Raw genomic sequence first — 22,556 nt, forward strand, 5'->3', positions numbered from 1 at the left:
TGACATCTTAGCCATGCTTGGATTAACTTGTAATTATAATCAACAAAGAATGTAATTAATACTACAGTTGGGTCTTGTTCCCACCACTTTTGCTGTCACTAAAAGAACACAATGAAAGTATGATTGATTGTTGCCAAAGCAAATGGGAAAGCAACACATTGTACAAAGCATGAGAAGATAGCAACCACTGATGCGATTTATTTATTTTACATTCATTTATCTGTTCTTTGCATGTGTATGGAGAGCTTACTTTCCTCAAGCCTTGTGCCAGATGCTAGATAAAATGGTGAGAAAAGATAATCCCTCTCATACATCTTGTAATAATGTAGCTATAAAACAAACATCTCAAAGACATTGGAAGAATAGTTCATTCGCATTTTATAGCATTCTAAGCAAATAAAAAATTAAATCATACCCAAAATACTTCTTTAAAGTTACAGAGATGACACAGTGAAGATTTCCATATCCCAGACTCATATCTAAAATCTAACACCTATGATTTAGAGGTATTTTGTTGAAATAGATGAAAATTTTTGGTTTGGTACAGCTGCAGTTGCATCAAAGACATAACAACTATGTCCAACAAGCTTTGGGGGAATTAAAACAATACTTTCTTTGCACCTTAATTAAAGTCAAGAAGGAATCTGACTCTGTCAGGCCCAACAATCACCACCTTTCATTTCAACCGTTTTAATTAAAATAGCTAGCAACTTGGCAGACATTTTACTGATTAACCGAACCACCACTTAACTCTTTTAGAAACATCTATCAGATTCCAAATTAAGGTTCACCAACAGTATAATTTCATTATATGCATAATAGGTAAATATTTTTATTTCTTCCTTCTACAATGATATGCCTAGGTTAAAACATCACTGAAGAATTTGGGCACCGGGGAGGGTGTGAGAGAAAAGTAACCACTATTTCATCATTAAGTTCCCTCTGGCCATAATTTTCAGTAGAAGAGGAAACAAAACACAGTATGAAGCAAGAATATTTTCCAAATCTTGTGGATGCACTTGTTGGCTGTTCAAGGCTCCCTGGGGTAGTGATTCCTTCTCTGCCTTTTCATTCCCCCCTACAGCATCCCCTCCCCTTCCCCATGCTATAACCTGAGTAGAGAGTGTGTGCAAATTCATACATCTGACCCTGTATGAAATGTGCTTATTATTTCCCATATTCTTTCTGTGTTACTTTATTTCTTTGAAAGAGAAGTAGGAGAGAGAAGGGGGGAGAAGAGAACCGGATGGAAACAAGAAGAAAGAAGGAAGAGAGGGATGGAAATGGGAGAGAAAGAGAGAGATAGACAGAAAAAGTATGTATTTCATTTGTTAACTTATTCTCCCAATGCCTACAAGAGCAAAGCCCAAACCATGCCTAAACCAAGAGTCAGGAACACAATGCCCACATGGATGGCAGCGACTGGAGTCCTTTTACCATCATCTGCTACCTCTGACAATGTGTGTTACTTAGCAGGAAACTGGATTGGAAGTGGAGCAAGAATTTGAACCCAAGCACTCTAAAAGGGGATGCAATGGCTTAACTTGAGCAACATGCTTGTGCCTAATTTCTGGATTTTTGATGCTCTTGTATCTGGTGTCTTGCTGACTCAGTATAAACTGATATTTCATTCTCAAAGCTAGCTAGTTTCTAGAGATGGAAAAAGCTTTTGGGAGTATGATGTTCATCAGCAAACCCCGGAATTCACAGCACATATTCCCAATTGTGTACTCTGTCTGGCTCTACTTTTCCAGGAGGCCTCATAATCTTCTGTCCTCATTAGCTCAGGGTCAGATACCTGTCAACTACAGGAAGCTTTTGATCCCAGAACCTGCTGGCAATTTCTCAAACTCACTCACCCTGAACCTGGTTACCATGCCTTACCTTTCCCACAGAAACAACAATGACCCCACCTGTCCATGCTTTCCTCTTGCTCCCTCTGCTTGCAAACTTATCCTAGTAGCTCCCAATGGAACTCTGTATTGCTGGCCCTCTCCTCTTGAGGACTGTAACAAACCTCTTTTCATTGACAATTGGCAGCCTCATCATTTCTGAACATACTAAAACTGACATTTTAGAAAAGATCCAGACTCTTTGGAGCTTACCCCTATAGAAAATAACATGCTTATCAGTTCATTCATAGGCACTTGGATCCTCACAGAGCTAATACCCAAAACACACACCCTTTGGCAGCAAGATACTTTGTAATGATTTAATTGCTCGAGCCTGAATCTTCAGATTCATTTCTGCACAGATTACGTTCCTCCTTTGCTTGAAGACCTTCCCTGCTGTTCCATGGGATTTCCAAGGGCCCATCAACCTTGGCAATTTCAAGCGTTTGGAGTCACTGGTCTCTGCTCCGTTCCTCCACTTTCCCTCTTTCTTGTTTTGCTGCAGTTACACTGCTCTTCCTGATTGTTCTGTTCTACCTGAGACTTTTGCACTGCTCTTGGAGTGGCTTGCTTTCTCTGAGCTCATTCAGTAGGCCTCAGCTTGAACACAAGTTGGTCAGGCTTTGATAAAGTTAAATTCTTTCTGCAGTGAATCATCTTTTTGCATTCGTTTGCTCTGTGTTTTAAGATATCCATCAAGTTTTATAACTGTTAGAAAGAAAGTTTGTCTACTATTTTTTCCTCATGTATATGTTTTCTTCAAGGCTGTGAGTCCCAGACATCATATTGTGTTTAATAAAAAACTGACAGATAATGAATCACTAATCAATAAATGAATGAAAAACAAATCTATACATATGCACTCATGCTTGTATTTGCAGGTTATTGCCTATTACTTATATAAGATTGCCTCATGCGTACATATAATTCCTAGAGTCTTAGCTATCAATTCATCCCATCCTTCCATCAAGCACATTTCAAAAGAAATCACATTTATATATAATAATCTGTACTCCAGAACATATTTTCTTTTCCCTTTGCAACATTCTGGGCTCAAGGTCTGGAGCCTATAACCCAAATACGTCCATGAAAGAATTTTCTACTCATGGATGGGCATAGCATCATCTTAAATTTCAGATTTTTCTGTGAGAGCTATGCAATTAAAGGTTTGTTTCATTGGACTTGACTTTTGTTTGTGTGTGGCTGGGGTGCTGAATCCACCTTGTTACCATACTGACACAAAGACAAGGGTAATAAAAACTGGTGAGTTGAACCAAACCAAAAAGCAGAAAGAACACAAGTTCTCATCATCTGGGTCCTAACTACTCTAGAATTCAGCTTTCTCTGGTCACAAATGAATTTATCTTCTGTTTAGGCAAAATTTGAACATTGTAATTTTAAAGCACGTTCAACAGAAAGAATCTGAGTTGCACAAGTAAGTGATGATACCTACTATGACATTTGTATGAGTTAAATTATCTACAACCCACAGAGCAATTGGAGCAAAATCTAGATTCCAGCCATATAAGAAATGATTTCAGTATTATTTTCAGGAGTGCCATGTGTTATTGCCATTTCAGATACACATTCAGGGAGTACGTTTATTTCATGCAAAGAATGCTTCAGGACATTAGGGATTAATTCTCTCATGGAACTCTGTTGAAGGATAAAATACAGAAAGAGCTCTATAAATATTGGCAAATATTAGGTTCACTTTAAAAGACAATGAATGGATAATTACACAACACACACATAGAATATCCTCAAAATTTTTTCTTCATATTTCTCAAACTGAAATTTTCTGCTCTCTACCCTCAAGTTCCTCAAAAGCTTAGTTGCTGGCTTAAATAAGGAAACTTCCTCTCTATGGGTAGGTAGTACAGATGAAAAAATGTAAACACCCTTAATTTCATATTTTAGAAATTGTTCTTGAGCCCGGTGTGATGGATGAGTGGCTAAATCCTAGTCTTGCATGAGCCAGAATCCCATATGGGTGTTAGTTTGTGCCCCAGCTGCTCCACTTCCCATCTAGCTCCCTACCTATGGTCTGGAAAAGCAGGGCAGACTGGCCCAAAGCCTTGGGACCCTGAACATGCACGGGAGATCCAGAAGCAGCTCCTGGCTTCAAATTAGCCTAACTCTAGCCATTGCAACCATGTTGAGAGTGAGCCAGTGGATAGAATCTCTCTCTCTCTCTCTCTCTTTCCTTTTCTCTGTAACTCTGCATTTCAAATAAAAATAAATATTTAAAAAGGAGTTATATGTTTGTGGGTGAGGCCTCATATCTACTTATTTATGTTAAACATTTACATATTCATTTGAAAGGCATATATATATGTAATAATCTTCAATCAACTTGTTCACTCCCCATTGGTTGCAATGGCCAGGTCATGTCCAGGCACAGGCTAGGAACCAGAAGCTTCATTCTGATCTCCTTCACAGCATAAGGAGCTCAAACACTTAGGTCATTTCCTGCTGCTTTCTCAGGGGTATTGACAGAGAGTTGGATCAGAAGTGGACCAGCTGGGATGTGAACAGGTATCCGTACGGCAAGCTGGCATTGCACACCTGCATGCCTTAACGCCCTACCCCTAACTCCAATCTGTGTCTTAGTAAGTTTTCTAGTTTATGTTGATGTATGTTTTAATGTGGGAAATGTGGCTCAAGAAATTTAGGCTTAATTAAATCAGCATATCAAAGAAAAAATAGATCAGAAATTCAGGTAAGATTGAGGATTTCTCTCTAACCCAAAGCTTTGCAATATTGGCTGTATATTGAAATTATTAAGGAGGTTGAAAAATACCGATGCTTGTGCTCTAGAAGCAGAATTCAGTTTCTTGGGATTGTCTTGGCTTTAAGGTGTTTCAAAATGTTTCCAAATGATCTGACCCAAATTTGGAGCCTACTTTCAGTAAGTAGTAGGATGGAAACTGACATTATCTTCAATCTTCATATTATCACCATTCTAATTTCTGACACTGGTAGTTTTGGTTACAATTAAGAGATAATGAGACTACATTTAATTTACTAGAACACAGGGAGAAATACTATGTTGTTTACTAGTACTGCTGTAAAATTTGACAAATTCAATATGATTGTATTCATTAGTGCTAAAATATTTCCCAAGGGTCAATCTAGCCTGATAAATAAGAACTTTAAAACAACGGGGTCCAGCACAGTAGCCTAGTGGCTAAAGTGCTTGTCTTGCATGCTCTAAGATCCCATGTAGGCACTGGTTTGTATTCCATCTGTTCCACTTCTCTTCCAGTTTCCTGCTTGTGGCCTGGGAAAGCAGTTTTAGGACAACCCAAGCTTTGGGACCATGCACCTGCGTGGGAGACCCAGAGGAGGCTCTGGACTCCTGACTTCGGATCAACTCAGCTCTAGCCACTGTGGCTGTTTGGGCAGTGAATCAACAGACAGAGATACAGAGAGAGAGGGGAGTGAGTCTTTCTCTGTGTATCTTCTTCTCTCTGTATAGCTGCCTTCTCAATAAAAAATGAATCTAACAGTTTTTGCCCATAGTTTCACAATTAGCTCACTTGAGTATGCATGTTCTAGTTAAACACTCTTTCTCACTAACCTCATTATTAAACTTTTTTTCGGTTGGTATCAGCAGGTAGCCTGTCTAATACATACAGCTTTGGTCAGGTTCAGGTTACACTGCTGTTTTGCATTAAAGGTCAGTTTATCACTTTTGCACAATGTACCCACTGACTATGCTCACTCGTGTTGATGCTGAGCTCCCTCCGATGGCTCTTTTGGTGTCCTCAGCCAACCCAAGGCTGTGACTTTAGTATGCAGATGCTCTCAGTTTCCAACTCTCTCTTCACATCTGCTGACTACCACTTTCTCTGATATCTTGTTGCTTTATCTCAATCTCCCCAAGTTCAAGTGACATCTAAACTGAGAGTCAGTGTCAGCGCCAGTAAAAAAAGATCCCCAACCTCCTCTGGCTCTACCTAACAGCTACTTTAATTTTTATAGCACCTCTTTCCATCAGAGATATTTCTACCTACTTCCACTTTTGAGAATATCCAGAATAGTACAAAGTCCGCATTGAGGAGAATGGAACATGTCTTAGAAACAGGACTCCTCCATAACCCTCTGGTCACTCACACTTCCCTCCTCATCCCTCGAGGTTAAGAAGACCTGTGTTTACTCTCAGTATTTTCCCTTCCTTTTGGAAGATCACTGCTTTATTCTGACTGCTGCCACTTGGTTTCATAAAGTATTTCTCGAACACTTTTTGGCATTTTCAAGTGATAGTTCAGCAAGCTTGAAGACTTCAGTCTCTGTCCTTTTGGCTGGGGGCCAGAAACCTGCCCATGTCCCTGCTCCCACTCAGGTTCTCAGAAGTCTTGCTTGACATCTTACTAAAAGGATATGAGTCAGACCACTTTTCTTCAACTCGTTTCTATCACTCGGATCTGAATTTGTAAACCCAAGTATTTATATGTCAGAATCTACCCAGAGGGATTGACACAATTAGAATATGCCAGGTCATGCATAAGCTTGATAGCTTTAAGCAATGTGGCTAAGAATTCAACGAAAATTTGTCCAACTGATTTGACTATACCAGGTGTCAATCATTACAAACAAGCTTCCACCTCCATTCTAATTAATAGAATACCATTCGATTTTCTTTAAGCTTTGAACTACCAATAAGATAGCAGTAAGGATTAACAGATCAGTATGAACACATAGGGGAGTAATTGCAGTGTGATTTATGTGTGCGTAATAGCCAAAGTAAAGGGGAAAGAAAGAAGCTTAGCCTTGGGCCAAATGATGTACTATGCGACTCTTATTTTTTCCACTTCACTCCCCCTCAATTTCTCTTCTGGAAATGTTTCTTGGGTACTTAGTAAGCTCTTGATAAATCTTCCCAAAACCTGTAACAGCAGAATTTTGGTTGTGGATTCTTGGAGATAGTTACTTATAAACTTCAAAAAAAAAACCCTACTTGTAATGATGTAATTCCAGGCATCATCACAGACTGTGGGTTTAGATATTTTTTGCATAAGAAATTTGTCTTGTGCCCCATTGGTTTCCATCAATATATTGATGGACTTAGATTCAATATATCACATGGATCATTTCCTATGTGTAGATGACATCAGTAGACAGTATGATGGTTCCCCAATGATGTCTATATCTTAAGCTTTACCAGATGTGAATAAGTGTTTACATGACAAAAAGAAATTAAATCTGAAGATGGAAGACTACTAATTAGTTAACTGTGTAGTTGGGAGATTATCCTGAATTATCTGATGAGCCAAACATAATCAAGAGTTTTTTTAACTGAAATAGGGAGGCGGAGTGTTAGCATTACAGAAATATCTAAAGGTGTTGCACTACTTCCACTCTCTTTGAAGATGGAGAAAGAGACCATAGGCTAAGGAATATGGGAAAACTCTAAGAACTTTCACTGACTGGATCAATGAAAGAATAGACCTTTGTTACCTAGTTGTTTGTATTCCTTTTATAATTTGAATATTAGCCCCAGTGGTAGGCAACTGCGTAACATTACCTGTGGCCTACTGGCACATGTAAATCTTGGGGCTGAGAGGCATGTCTGGCTGGGCTAGGCTGCCTTACCCACCTGTTAGTATCCGGGCAGGGGGTGGGCCATATCAGCCTGGGCTATGGCATCCACCAGAGGGTTAAAGGACTGGATATGGTGAAAGATTCTGTAGGGGACTTGTGGAATGACCTCTGTGGCACTGTAGTATCCGAACAGTTATCTGGAGAGCTGGGGATGACTGGCTGAGCACAGAACTCACCTGATAGGAACCCACCTGACATTCATGGGAGTTGGGGTTGGGAGGAAGACAGGTAGGGCTGGCTGAAGCACCTGCAGGTAAATCAAGGGCAAGACTCTGGGCAGACTAGACCAAACTGGGCCATTGTATCCACCAGAGGACCCGGTAGGGGAACTTGGAGAACTCCCTTACTAAGCTGTAGCTCCTGTTGGGGAGCATAAGAACCAAGGATGGTAGCAGGCCAGGTTAGGGCTGGGGGCAGGTTGGGCTTCAGCAGACATCGTCACTCATGTGAGCTGAGTATGGGGATAGACCATGCTGGCCCAAGTGGCAGGACCCACTGGCAACCACATGAGCTGGGCCATGCCTGGCTGGGCCTTACTGGCTCCAACAACTGACTAGAGCTGAGACCAAAACCAATGTGTCTCTTTTTATGCCTGATGTCAGTATAGGGCTGTTTTTGTTTGGAGTGATTTTATAAATATTATATGTAGCTTAAAATTTTATATATTTGAGTTTTTCATCTGAGAGAGAGAGAGAGAAAGAGAACAAGTCAATGAAAATTTTCACTGATAGATTCACTCCTCAAATGCCTGCAGTAGTCAGGGCAGGTTCAGATTGAAACTAGAAACCCAGAATTCCATGCTTGATACCTCCCAGGATGTATGAACAAGAAGATAGATCAGAACTAGAGCAGTCAGAACTTGAGCTAGCACTTTAATATGGGATGAAGCCAACCAAGTGGCAACCTAACAATTTGAAGCACAATATCCACAATAATCTTGAAATCAGGAATTGTAATGCCTCCTGTTTTATTGTTATTCTTCAAGGTTATTTTGACGAATGGATGCCCTCTCTTTTTTTTTCTATTTCTGTGAATAGCGATACTAGAGTTTTTATAGGAATTACATTGCATTTGTAAAAGCTAGAAGTTAGGAGCTTGCACCAATTAAGCTGTCAATTGCTTTCATAGTGTCTCTGTTAGCAAGAAATTGGAATTAAATGCACAGCCAGGATTCGAACTCAGGCCTTGTGTATGGGAAGTTAACTGATGCCTACCAAGACCTAATACTTGTCCAGAAACAGATTCTTGATATTCTTAACAATGATAAATTCCTGAGGTGATATGTACATTAATTGGCTTGATAGAATTATTTCTTTAATGGATACAAAGAATAAGACACCACTTTGTACTTCATAAATACACAAAATAGTATTTATGAATTAAGACAGATAAATGTAAAACTTAAGATAGATTCTAAGGTTTTCAGATAAAGATGGTTCTGCTCACATCCTGACTATAGCTTAATTAGAATCATGTATTTGTCTTTCCTAAATATTCAGATGTGCTTATTCATTTTTATCTATTTGAAAGACAGAGACACAGACATACACAAGAAGTGGAAGAGAGATTTTATCACCATTGGTTTGCTTCTCAAATGCCTATAGCAGCAAGAGAGGGGCCACACTGAAGCCAAGCATCTAGAACTCAATCAGTTCATCCACATCTGTGGCAATGGCTCAAGTGTTTGAGTCAACACCAGGGTGCACGTTAGCAGAAAGCTAAAACGAGGTATGGAGTAAGGATCAAAAACTTGAACCAAAGCAGTTCAATATGCACCCAAGAAATGTTCTAACCAGTATATAAAATTTCCACTCCTAATTTGCAATTGTGACACTCAAGCTGTAACATAAATATGTATTGTTGTAAGCCATGTTTGTGATAATTTGTCGCAACAACTATACAAAATAAATACAATTGTTCTGAGCAATTTATTTGAATTTTATGAGTACCAATTTCTATCCGAGTAATATGCGGACAGTAGAAACCACTGACAAAGCTTATATGGCTTGTATGAAGTGCTGGCCACATGGGAAATATTTAACCCATTTACTGGCCTACAACCAACTTGCCAACATAAATCTTGCACATTCTGTCTACATTCAAAATTTGGGACATGCAATTAACAGATAATTATTTAATAAATACTGTGAAATTATCTCTAAAACTTTACTATAATTTTTACTTTGAACAAGAAAAAAACTGGTAGGAGAAGAGCCATTAGCAAATACTAAAGAAATGTTTATGTACAGCTTATCACTGAAGGATATAAAATGACTTCTGAGCTAATAGATGTGCTGAATAAGCATGCCAGGAATTCCAAGTTCAAAAGATTATTATAAACCATAGTTTCTTTCCATTATTAATAAAAGAAGAAGGAATGGTAAGGGGAGTCTTGGTATCCTTAACTCTTAAAAGCTGTAAGAATGCAGCTTCATTCCACCTGTTAACATACTCCAAGTATTATGATGAAGAGTGCCATAATTAGTAATGCTACCTGGACTAAAGTAATTTAATCACCTGTTTCTTAAAAATATAGACTTCTTAACACACATATGCAATTACTTAAATTCATTTCAGAACACGAAAGAAATCATTACAAACAAGAGTGAACCTAAACTCTTGATTGGAAACCTTCTATGAATTGTAAAATCCAGCCTGCAGACTAATATACATTATGTTATGCCTGAAGGTGGTTGTTGTTGTTGTTGTTTGAGTGGGTGATTGGTTTTGTATGTAAAATGCATGATACAGAAGATACAAAAAAGTACTAATTTTAATTTTCCTTGGTCAGTCATTCCTTAGTTTTAGATTTGCTAATTGTCTTAAAATGAACTTGTACACTTGCATAAAAAGAAAATTTAAATATCATCAAAGAAAACTGTTTCAGTTTTCAGGTAATACGGTGACAATGTTTTTCATGAAAACATCAGTTTTCATCAAGATGGGGCCTTAGCCATTTTTACCTTAAAGGTAATTTTTCTCAAGTGAAAGTTAAATCCCAGAAGTGAGAATTACTATCTAGCCCACTGTGGTACCCCTCTTTAACAATCGATTTTAGTCCCTTTGACAATAGGTATCAGTCCTGACTTCATTGTTTCTAGTAATAGCTAGTAACAGAGAGGATTGTCACTTGATAGCTCTTTAATTTCAGGCAGCAGGTGGTAAAAAGTTCATACTCTCTAGCGATTCAAATCGTATCTATTTGGCTCCAAAGAAATTGTTCTGGGTGTGATCTTTACCTAGACGTGTCATACTGGGAAAAAATGAAAAGGGCATCTGACTCAAACTTGTGTTTATGTACAGGAATATTTCAAAAAGTTTTTGGTAACTAGAATTAAGAACCAAGCTTATTTTGGAGCAAAAATATTTAAAATCCATGTGTGGTTTATTTTGTAATATTTTTCATGAACTTTCTGAAGAAACCCTCTTGTACATGGATTTCAAATGCTTTCTATTCAAACTGTTTTTAATGCCATTTTCCATAAACTTTTTGATGTACACTCATTTGTACCCAAACACACCTAAGTATGAGTGTGCACCTGCATACCTGTGTGTGGTGGGAGGAAAAAAAAACCCAGCAAGATGATTTCTGAGTCAACAAGGTAGAGGTAGGTCTAAGTGAAGGAGATGGGGCACAAAGACCAAAGGAAGATCAACTCTGTGGGTGTTCCAGACCCACAAAGATGCATCCTAAAGGTCATGGCAACGGGATTGGCTAGATGCAGATGGATTCAATACCCATTTTGATGGAAAATGGCAATCGAGATGATCAAACCAGTAGGGCAGACATCACAGGAAACTAGTCAAGGTTGTTAGTGTAGAAACTGTTTTTGGAAAAACCTTTGTCGTAGCTGAGACACGAACAATACAGGTATGTTACACATGGGGAATAACTCTTTTCTAAATTTCTTAGGGACTTATTCATCCCAGGGAAACAGAAAAAGGAAGGAGAAAAGGGCCATACTTCCTAAACATCCCCTTAAATGATTTTAAAATAGCCAAGATTTTCTCCTGCTGCTTGGAACTCAGAAATTCTAATCACAAATTATTTCAAACAAGAATTTGTGTTCATAAAGCACTTCGTAGTTTACAGCATTATTAATTTATATTTTTACATTTGGAGTAAGACAAATCAATTTTACTTTAATGAGAAAAAGTATATTCATTCATCTATGGGAAACTGCAGATTAAAAAATCGAAGGATTTACCAAAGGAGTAAAGCAATAAATGGCCCAAGCAGGATTTAAACCGTTGTTTGTATATTATGCTCTGAATTTTTTCTATGACAAAATAATCTTGAAGTAAAAACGCCTCAAAGGACTATTCATTTATATAGTACTATTTTGTGAAAAATGAGAACCTTTTATTAAAAAGCAAACCACAACTGGGTGTTATGAAAAGTAATTGTTGGACAGTGTAAACATCTAGTCAGGATCTAGCAGAAGATGGAGAAATAATGACAAGGTTTCATTGAATTGAAGGGCCATGGATGGTACTTTAAAAGTAGAGGGGCAGGTGTGGTTCAGGGGCACTGGCGCCCCATATCCGAGTGTCTGGAGTGAATCCTGGCTATTCAGCACTCCTCGGCTTGCTCATGTGCTGTGGAGGCAGCAGCTGATGATCCAGAAGGGAACCTGAGTGGAGGTCCTGGCTCCTGGCTCTAGCTTAGTCTTGCCATCTTGGTTATGGGCATTTGGGGTAAATGAGCAGGTGTAATAAGTCTCTCCTTTCCCTTTATTTGCCACTTTCCTTTTCAACTAAGTAAATCATAAAAATATAAATAAACTAGAGATGCATGAAACTCTAAAGAAGGACTTGAATGCTTATATGTGTTGACTTGAGGAATGATAGGCCTGCTGATACAAGGGTGCAACTTCACTGAAGGGAGAACACAGATAAACAGAGGGAGATAAATATGTAGAGATTGGATGGCATCCTAGAATGTCAGACCATAACTACATAAACCAGGCTAATGCATATATGGCACAATCTAATCAGTAGATGAAGGAGGAAAATTGAAGGCCTATATCCCATATAGGAGCGCCTGGGACTAAATCACATTTCTATTTCTGATTTCACTTTCTTGCAACTGAGAGACAGAAGATAATCCACTAAATGCTTGGGTTCCTTTAATCCATGAGGGAGAACCAGATACAGCTCTTGGCTCCTGGTTTTGGCTTTAGCCTAGCCCTGACTGAGGCATCTGGGAAGTGAGCTAGCATATGCAAGATTCTCTCTCTCTCTCTCTCTCTCTCTCTCTTCTTCATTACGTATCCAATGCCCAAATCCTGTTACCTTGACTTTCAAATAAACAAAAAGGCAAAAAATCAAATTGGAATACTTGAGCAAGTGCAGGAGATAAAAAATAATGTCAAAGAACCAAGGAAAGACATATTCCTAGGAAGAATACACATTACCAGTTCTTTAGATTGGGTGTTCACATTCTTTTGTGTCATATAGTTCTCATAACACTTCTCCTCTTGTTCCATTCCAAATAAACATAAGCAAAAAAAAAAAAAAAAAATTTAAAGTGGGAATGCTGAGTTAGACCCAGGATTTTAAAATTCAAATCTGGGTCTCTTCCTAACAACTTAAAAATGCAGAAAGTTCCTTTGTGAATAACTGTTCTGGAGGATTTTGAAGTTGGAAAGCCGAAAGAGGGGAGACAGCTTAGAAAATTAGGAAAATGATTTGGTGAGTCGGGATATTAAGGTGGTGCTCACAGAAGCCATGGAAAAGATATATTACTACCGAAGAAAAACATTGTGAAGATTAGTTACATAAGGGATAGAAAAGAATAATTAAATGATGCTTGGATGACTTAAAGGCCAGGCAGGTGATTAGAACAAATGAGGATGGCATGAAATCGCATCTGACATAGTCATCTAACTATTATGACAATCAAATATTGAACCAATCTACCAAGTAGAGGTTATTTGGAATGTAATAAAACACTCTCAGACCTTTTTTTTTTTTTTAAAAAAAAAAAAGATAATGTTGTTTAAGAGACTAATTTTGGTATTAGTACTCAGAAGATATTATTAACTTACTAAAACCAGTGAGATAGTAGGACAAATTTGTGAGCTACTGGGACCCGATAAGAGAGGTCTATGTGAGTATGCTTGTGTGTGTACCCTGCCTCCTTCAGAGCAACTGGTGAGATAAACATTGAGATGTACACAGCATACTTTCTATGCTCTAATGAACAAATATATAAATCAGTTATGAAGCATATTGGAAGGGGCCCATGTGCCTCAATCGGGGATAATTATTTAAATTATATGAAATGAATAATTATTATACAAGCAAATATTTTGAATACAGCTTCTAATAACAAATGCAGATAGTTATGGAAACACAGAGCAGGGAATGCCTGATCCTAAGACCAGAGGAGGAAGCTGTCACAGAGGATATGTGATCTCCGGACTGAATATCACGCAGAGGACTGGAGAAAATGCTACAAGAAAGTAAATACAGGCATGCAAGAAATAGAAGGGGGGGCACAAAGAGGCCTCCTGTGTTAGCACTACGGCTGCATAGCGCAGACTTTGTGCCTCAAACAGGTGAGTCAGAATTTTATTCTGTGCCTAAGAAGAAACCTTGGACACAGGGAAAATAAAGATCTCACCAGATTAGTGGTTAGAAAATTAACTTGAACCACAGAGTAGAGGGAAGAAGGCTTTTACTTCATTTTGTTCTGTTTTCCTAAGATGCAAGGCAGAATTCTTGCATGTAGGGACAGAGAAATAGAGAAAGGTCTTCTGCTTACTGGCTCACTTGCCAAATGGGCACATTATCTAGAGCTGGGCCAGGCCAGAACCAGGAGCTAAGAGCCAGGAACTTCATCTGGGTCCCTTATATGCGTGGCAGGGGCCCAGGCATCTGTGTCATCTTTTGCTGCTCCACCAGGCCATTACCAGGGAGCTGAACAGGAAATAGAGCAGTCAGGACCTGAAGCGGTCATCAGTTAGGATGCATGCATAGGCAAGGTGGTAGCTTAACCCACTGCACTACATGCCGAACACCAGCCTTGGAAGATTTTTTTTTAAAGAGAATTTGAAAGTCCCAGTTGTATTTTTAGGTTGCTATGGAAGGTAGGCATCTTTGCATAAGAGAAGAGAGAGAAGCAGAGAAAACCATTGGGAAAATTGCAGTAGAAGACAGTCTCAATCACTAAATAAACCTATATTAAGCACATATAGATGCCAGCCACTAAATGAAAAGCAAATAAAAGTTCTGGTTTTTTTTTACATATCACACTCTTATGACAGTTGGAGTGGTTAATACTATATAGCATTAACTTTATGCCAATAATTGTTTCAAGCAGTTTGTATACATGGAATCATTTAAGTATCCATCTCAACGTAGTTCTAATAGCACAAACTGCAATGGAGTTACTTGGAAAGAATCTGACCAGTAGAGGTTTAGCAAGCAGGTGAAACTGAATGAATTTAGTGCCTGGGTGAAACAAAGTAACTTCAAAGTTTGGATAGCAAAAATAACTATCATCTTGAGAAAATAATTTTAAATGGTTCAATATAGGCCTAACTTTGCTAATTTTAGAGAAGAACAATGCACTCAATTTTTATATATTTCTATATTTAAATTAAACAAGAAAAGAATTACTGGAACATTAAATAGTTCTGTTCTGTCTCCTGGGTGTCTGAAGCCTACCAACCAGTTTCACCACTTTATTTTCAATGTTTGAAGTGGCTCTCTTGAACGATACCTGAAAACACTGTTTTCAGTGTTCTCAAGTCATACTTCTATAGCTATCTAAGTGGAGTGAAAGGTAGCAGGTGGCACATTACCAAGAAAAAAAAAAACGATTAAACCTTTCTGCGCCGAAGAATTCAGCAACGGAACGCAGAGCAGACACTGCTGCTCTCAGTCAGGAAGAATGCAGTCAGAGCTCTGTTGGATCAAAGAGAGGAGAGCTACGTCCTGGTTCTTTCATTAAAAGGGCCCATGGAGGATGTTATTTTCTGAGCTTAGCCCAACAAGAAGAATAAAATACAGGGCTAAGTTGAAATTCAGACATAGCTATATAATTATTCTTTTAATCTTTTCCCTTGTTTTTTTTTTTTGTTTCAAGAATACTAATGCTTCTTGCAAAACATGAATCTTACATTAAATGGTCATAAGTTATAGCCAAGTGACACGTGTTGCAGGTTTCTCCACTAAAAGCCACAGTGAAATTCTGAATGCCAACCATGTGAAGGTTTCCTTAACTTGCCATTTATTCCCTCAGTGAAAAACTGCTCACGGACAACCACTTCATGATAGTTTTCATTAGTAGGGAACAGAATCACAGGTCCTGTGAATCTCAGTAAATGTACAGTAACTTCACTAAAACAGAATACTAACAAAGTATTTTTTTGCTTATGTATACAAACATTTTTGCCCTTGGAAATGAATGTATACTATAAAATGAATTTACATTTGTGAGTCAACAACAAAACAATAGTTATACTTTACTGTAGAGTTTACTCATTTATCACCTTTTCACAAATTGAAACTTCAAAAAGTGTATTTTTCTGTATTTGCAATGACGATGGAAGATGGCATCCCTGGACTTCTGCAGAGAAATGTACTTCTTTACTTATGAAACATGGAATTTGTTCTTGCAGCTGTTAAGTAAAATTCATTGCTATCTAGTCACTTTTTTAATAAGAACATAAAAATTACGAGGTTTAAGAATTTCCCTCTGATGTCATAGAAAGATTTCACTTTTTCATTATGTGGAATCAAGCAGTGTGTAGTGATGATAAATCATTTCTGTGAGAAACATTCAATCTTTTAATGAACATGTTTGGTGTGTTACATACACACAACAAATTTTATGATGACTTCAATATGGAGTTTCAAAGTGCTTAAATTCAATGGTTTTCCCTAGTACACATCTATTTACTTGTCTTTTCCTTGTAATATTGACTAAATAGGATGTATGTCCACTGTTATCTATCTATCTATCTATCTATCTATCTATCTATCTATCTATCCATCTATCTATAAAGAATGCTACAATGATTCTAAGGCCTGAAAATCCAAGATATTATATCAGTATCTTCAGCCTGTTGTGGCTTGGTATATCAGAAGTTTGCAAATAAAACTCTGCTTTCAAATTTACATTTACTAAATCCACATGGTGCTGACAAATTGTTAAATGCGTTAACCTTCAAGCCTGTAAAATTTGTTCTTTTTTTTTTCACATTTTCAAAGGTTTAATTAATTGAACAAAAAATTATAACTGCATTAAATCTATCCTATGCAATTTTGCAGTCATACAATACTTCAAGTGCTGTACATATATGATTTAAAATTTGTTCTTACAGTCATCAAAAAGGAGAAATAAAAGCCATGGAATTGGAGCTCAAGAGGTATGTGTTCCTAGGGAAGGCCCCTTAAAACTAAGCAAAGCTGCTTAGCAACTGTGACATGTCTTTGGAAGCTCCCTTGGCCTTTGAAGTCTGCCTTACCAGAAGGGTTCATCCCCTTCCCACTTTTTATCCCTGTACATCCCCCATCACTTCAGCAAAAAAACAAAAAAAAAAACAAATAGTCTCCTGCACAAATAGCTGTGATGGGAAAGATGAGAAAAAAAGAAGAAAGGAAAAATGCGAGGGAATGAGAGGAAATAAGAAGGACAAAGAACAACAGAGAGGAAAGGTCTGGAAGCCCCAGAGTGGAAGCCACAGTGGCGCTGCTGCAGCTGCCTGCATGGTCACTGCCATGTGGCAGGAACTGTGCTGCATGAATGATCCTATTTTCATGACTTATCTTGCTAAATCTTCAAATAACCCATGAGCTAGGCACTGCATTATCCCCCTCAGTGTACAAATGAAACAGAACAAGAAAGTTGCAGTCACTTGGCTCAGGGTCACACCATCACCGATGGCAAAGGGCAGCGCTGGCGTGTGCTGCTGGAGTATCAAACCCTGTGCTCCTACAGTGTGATCCAGCACAGATGAACTCAGGCAGGAGGCTGGCCTTCCTAGGCACACAACTCAAACAGCTTAGATGCCACATGATGAACATATTAAAAATGATTTCTTTATCCTTCCTTGCACCTGTTCCAGGTGCCCCAGAACCTTCTATCTCAGTAACTGGCACCACTATTCTCTGCTGGTCAGGAAGCCCAGATTCACACTTATGTTGTCCTTTTTACTTACACTGAAGTTTAATCCATCAAAAAGCTCTGGCAACCTACATCTAAACTTCCAACATGTCTACCTGGTTCTTTGCACCCTACATCTGTCTCTGGAATCAGTCTGGGCTAATCTTCCTGTGGCTTTCTTGCTGCCCTTCCATGGTCCCTTCTGCTACAAGACTCATCTTCCTGAGACTCAAATTGAAACATGCTATTTCCTTGCTTTCAGCTGATGGTGGAGTTTTCCCTTTTGCCTAGAACAAGATCTATACGACGTGCTTCTGTGCCCAGGGTCCCAGTCTCCCTCTCCAGCTTCACCTATTGTACTTCTCTCTGGTTGGTCCCTGAAACCCTGGCCTGCTGGTGACACAGACACAGAAAGCTCAGTACCTCCACACATGAATTTCCTTCTGTGTGGAATGTCTCTTCATCCCTTCTTCCGGCAGTAGTTTCATCTCCTCTTAAGTCTAAGCTTAAGTATCACCTTTTAGAAGCCTTTCCCGACAGCTGCGCTTCTATCTTGTTTTTAATTATCACCCTGAAAAATCTTTCCACAATGTATGCATGTTTGTCTACCTCTTTATCCTGAGGATGAATCTCAGGTCAGAGCTCATGGCTGGAAGGTTCGTCGTCGTTTTCCCAGGTGCCAAGAGACAACACACAGAGTGGGTTCTCCAAGGATATTTGGGGAATAATTCAACTCATAAAGAGGGACCCTCTTTTGGCAAATTAAGTTTTATCCTAGAAACTCTGATTCTTCTCTTATCAAAATCTGGTTTTTGCTTGCATTTTCATGGACTCTAGCAAATATAAAAGGACTTCAAAGGTTTATGGGAAATAGAGTCGAAAGATAGTTTTTTTTTGGCACAAAAATGTTAAAATCTATGGGCAAAAGGGTCTTCAAAAAGTTCATGGAGTTGAATACTATGAAAAAATATGCACAGGTTTCAAAATTTTGCACTCAAATTTATTTTTTATTCTATTTTCCACAGCCCTCTAAAAGTATCTTTTATAGAAGAATACTAATTACAAAGGTGGACTCAGTTTTTGAAACATTCTGTTTCTGCAAATCACTCACAGAAAACTTACAGAATATGCTAATATTGAATTAAATAAAATATATTGTAAATCATACTTGACTGAAGATTGTTATTTTAATTACTTGTAAAGGATTCTGATTAGTTTTTAAAATGTCATTTGTTCTGAGTATAAATATAGAATAATGTTGAATCTGTACACATGTGCTTACCAAGGAGTTACAGATATTTGATTATTTAACAATTTAAATAAAGTGCAATTTGAAATAAGACCAATAAAAATAAAATTAAAATAGCATGTTCATATCTTATGTAATTTTGGAATGAAACGAAAGAATTTAATACTAAACAAAATGTAGCTTAGAATCTCTTATTTCTTAGGCATAGTTTAGTTGCCCTGGCAATGACAACTTTTTAATAATTCTTTTAAAGACTTATTTATTTGTCTTGGGAAGGCAAATTTAAAGAGAGAAGGAGAGACAGAAAGATCTTCTAGCTGCTGGTTCACTCCCCAAATGGCTGCAAAGGCCAGAGCTACGCTGATCTGAAGCCAGGAGTCAGGAGCCTCTCCAGATCTCCCATGCAGGTACAGGATTCCAAAGCTTGGACCACCCTCAATTGCTTTCCCAGGTCACAAGCAAGGAGCTTGACAGGAAGTGGAGCAGTCGGAACACAAACCGGTACCCATATGGGATCCTGGCACATGCAAGGTTGAGGACTTTAGCTACTGGGCTATCATATCGAGTCTGGCAAATTTTTAAAGGCAGAGCTATGACATAGAAAGACTTATTATTACCGCTTGATGAACAAAGAAAAACTTACAAGCATTTGGCCATAGATTCCAAAATCTTTTCCCAGGATCTGTATTCTGGCAGTATGTGCACTCTTACAGATTAAAAATATTTGTATCAGTGCCTGGCATGATTTCCTCATCTTACTTTAACTCCCTACGGCACTAGTATCTTTCCTCTTGTTCTCATGTCACTAGCAATTAATTTTATTGCCAAGAATGTTTACTTTTTTTTCCTCTCCAGTGAAAGTCTGTATAATCTTATAATGCTTGTTTTCAGACCTCATTTTTCCTCTTAATGTTCTTATTTATATACTTTGACAGACCTTGCTTTAAATTCTACCTAATTATCAGTAATTACTTTGCCTTAAGTCCTAAAGTTATTAGTAATCTTCAAGCAAAAACTTGCATCTAAATGCAGATCTTCCAGTGGCCTGTTTGTATCTGAGTATTCAACTGTCAAATATGAAATCCAAATTGAAAAGCCTTGACCTTACCTGACATTTCATAGATAGATATAAATGACTTTGCAGCTTCTTCTATTATGTCAAGGTGCTATTTATATCAGCCAATTGCATACGAATGAAGGCTCTTGGCAGACAGAAAACCGGACACCAAAAGGCACACTCCAAGACAGCTGTAAATGATTTCTGATCAGGCCAGACACTCTACAATGGCCACTGCAGATGGTATGTCTACTCTGCCAGTTCCAAAGCCAGGAGGAGCAGGCAGAATTCAAAGTGCATGCCCAAGTCACATGAGAGTTCAAATGAGGAAACAGCAAGCCGGTTTTCATAATGAAGAGGAAAAGTAAGGCCCTTCGGCCATTCCCACTGAATGCATCAAGCCAAGTGATCACATATCCTAATTCTTTTTATATTCATCAGGAAATATATTTTGGATCTCATGCTGAGGCCTCAAGACTTACAAAAAAAAAAAAAAACCCACAAGAAACAAAACAAAACAAAACAAAAAAACTCCCTCCCCAAATTTAGTAAATGCTTACAGAGTACCTTTTTGACAGTTTTGAGTAGGAATGGTTCCTACGATTCTAGCTTTCCATTTTTCTACCTGTTGTGGTGTTTGAACATATCACTAGAAGAGAAAACAAACTGGGAAATTAAAAATACCTATGTGCTGACCTCATAATTTTAGTGAATTGTAGAAAATTTCAATTTCTTACCAGGTTTAAATTATATAGTTCTTATATAAAATCCTGATTTTTTTTCTGAAAATAAATTCTTTAAGATTAATATGAGGAAAACATAGGAAACACTCTACAAGGGATAAGACTAGGCAAAGACTCCTTAGAAAAGTCACCAAAAGCACAGAAAATCAAAGTCAAAATAAACAAATGGGACTACATCAAACTAAGAAGCTTCAATAGAACAAAGGAAACTATCAACAGAGTGAAGAAATAACCAACAGAGTGGTAGAAATTCTTTGCACATTGCACAACTGATAGAGGACTAATATCCAGGTTTACAAATAGCTTCAGAAACTCAATGACAGGAAAACAACAACAACAACAACAAAACAACAAAACAATAAAACAAAAAAACAACCCAGTGAAGAAACAGGCAAAGGAAATAAACAGACATTTTCAAAAGAGCAAATTCAAATGGCTAATGGACATATGAAAAAATGCTCAGGTTCATTAGCAGTCAGGGAGATACAAATCAAAATCACATTGAGGTTCCACCTAACTCCAGTGAGACTGGCCTACATTCAGAGCTCTCCTAACAACACCTGCAGGTGTGGAAGTGGAGAAAAAGATACCCTACTCCACTGATAGTGCGAGCGAAGGCTAGTGCAGCCTGTATGGAGTCAGTTATCCAGAGAGCTCAGACAATGGAAAATGGACCTGCTGTATGATCCAGCTATCCCACTTCTGGGAATACATATGAAAAAGCAACCTGTAATCCTGTATTACAGCAGCACAATCTATAATAGCAAAGACATGGAAACAACCCAGATGCTCATTGAAAGAAGAGTGGATAAAGCATGCGTACTTCTACTCTATAGAAAGGATGAAATTCTGCCATTTTCAGCAAAAAGGTTCCAATCAGAGACCAGTGTGATCAATGAAATAATTCAATCCTCAAATGACAGATTGTCATATGTTCTCTCTGATATAAGGCAAACTTTATGCAAAATAGAAGATCAATAGATATATTGCTATACATGTATTTACATATATTCTTTTTTTTGTTTTTTATTTTATTTTATTAACTCCTTAATTACATTGTATTATGTGACACTCTTTCATAGGTACTTGGATTCTCCCCACCCCTCCCCAAACCTTCCCACCATGGTGGATTCCTCCACCTTGTTGCACAACCATAGTTCAAGTTCAGTTGAGAATTCCCCATTGCAAGCATATACCAAACATAGAGTCCAGCATCTTATTGTCCAGTCAAGTTCATCAGCTTCTTAGGTATACCCTCTGTGGTCTGAAAACAGAGCCAGCAGAGTATCGTCCCAGTCAATCAAACCAATAGCAAAAATTTCCATCACCATGGAATTAATTGACATAGTAATGACTAACCAATATGTTAAGAGTAAATGCAAGTTCTTAACCACCTTCTGTGACCACTTCATTGACATTTCAATTTTGGTTTATACACAACATATAACATACATAACATAATACGTTATGCATAACATCATATCATCTTAAATTACGGCAAACATGTGGTATTTAACCTTTTGGGATTGGCTCATTTTCCTTAGCATTATGGTTTCCAGTTTGGCCCATTTGGCCACAAAGAACTGCATTTTACATATATTCTTAAAGATGAGCTGTATACTGGAGACAAGGATACTGGGAAGTAAATATAGGTTACTGAATGCATCTTTACTTCCAAGTAAAAGGTGGATTTCCAATGAAACTTAAAAATATCTTGACAATGGGGTGCTGGACTTCCTACCATTACTTATACCTTCAATATCAGGATACACTTAAATAACAGAATGTTGGACTTGCGACTGTTTTTGAAGGAGTATACCATAGTAATAATAAGGGGGAAAGAAATAGAGGGAAGAATGGAGAGGTAAGAAAGGGAAACTGGAGGGGGAAT

General features: G+C 38.0%; 1 protein-coding gene across 1 annotated transcript in view; it reads right to left on the bottom strand.

Moving 5' to 3' along the window:
* The window catches only part of FREM2 (FRAS1 related extracellular matrix 2), a 159,465-nt gene that overhangs the window by 122,993 nt on the left and 13,916 nt on the right, over positions 1 to 22,556 (bottom strand). The gene's annotated exons all lie outside the window — the stretch shown is intronic.

This window comes from Ochotona princeps, chromosome 12, assembly GCF_030435755.1.
Source record: "Ochotona princeps isolate mOchPri1 chromosome 12, mOchPri1.hap1, whole genome shotgun sequence".
In the NCBI taxonomy this organism is placed as follows: Eukaryota; Metazoa; Chordata; class Mammalia; order Lagomorpha; family Ochotonidae; genus Ochotona; species Ochotona princeps.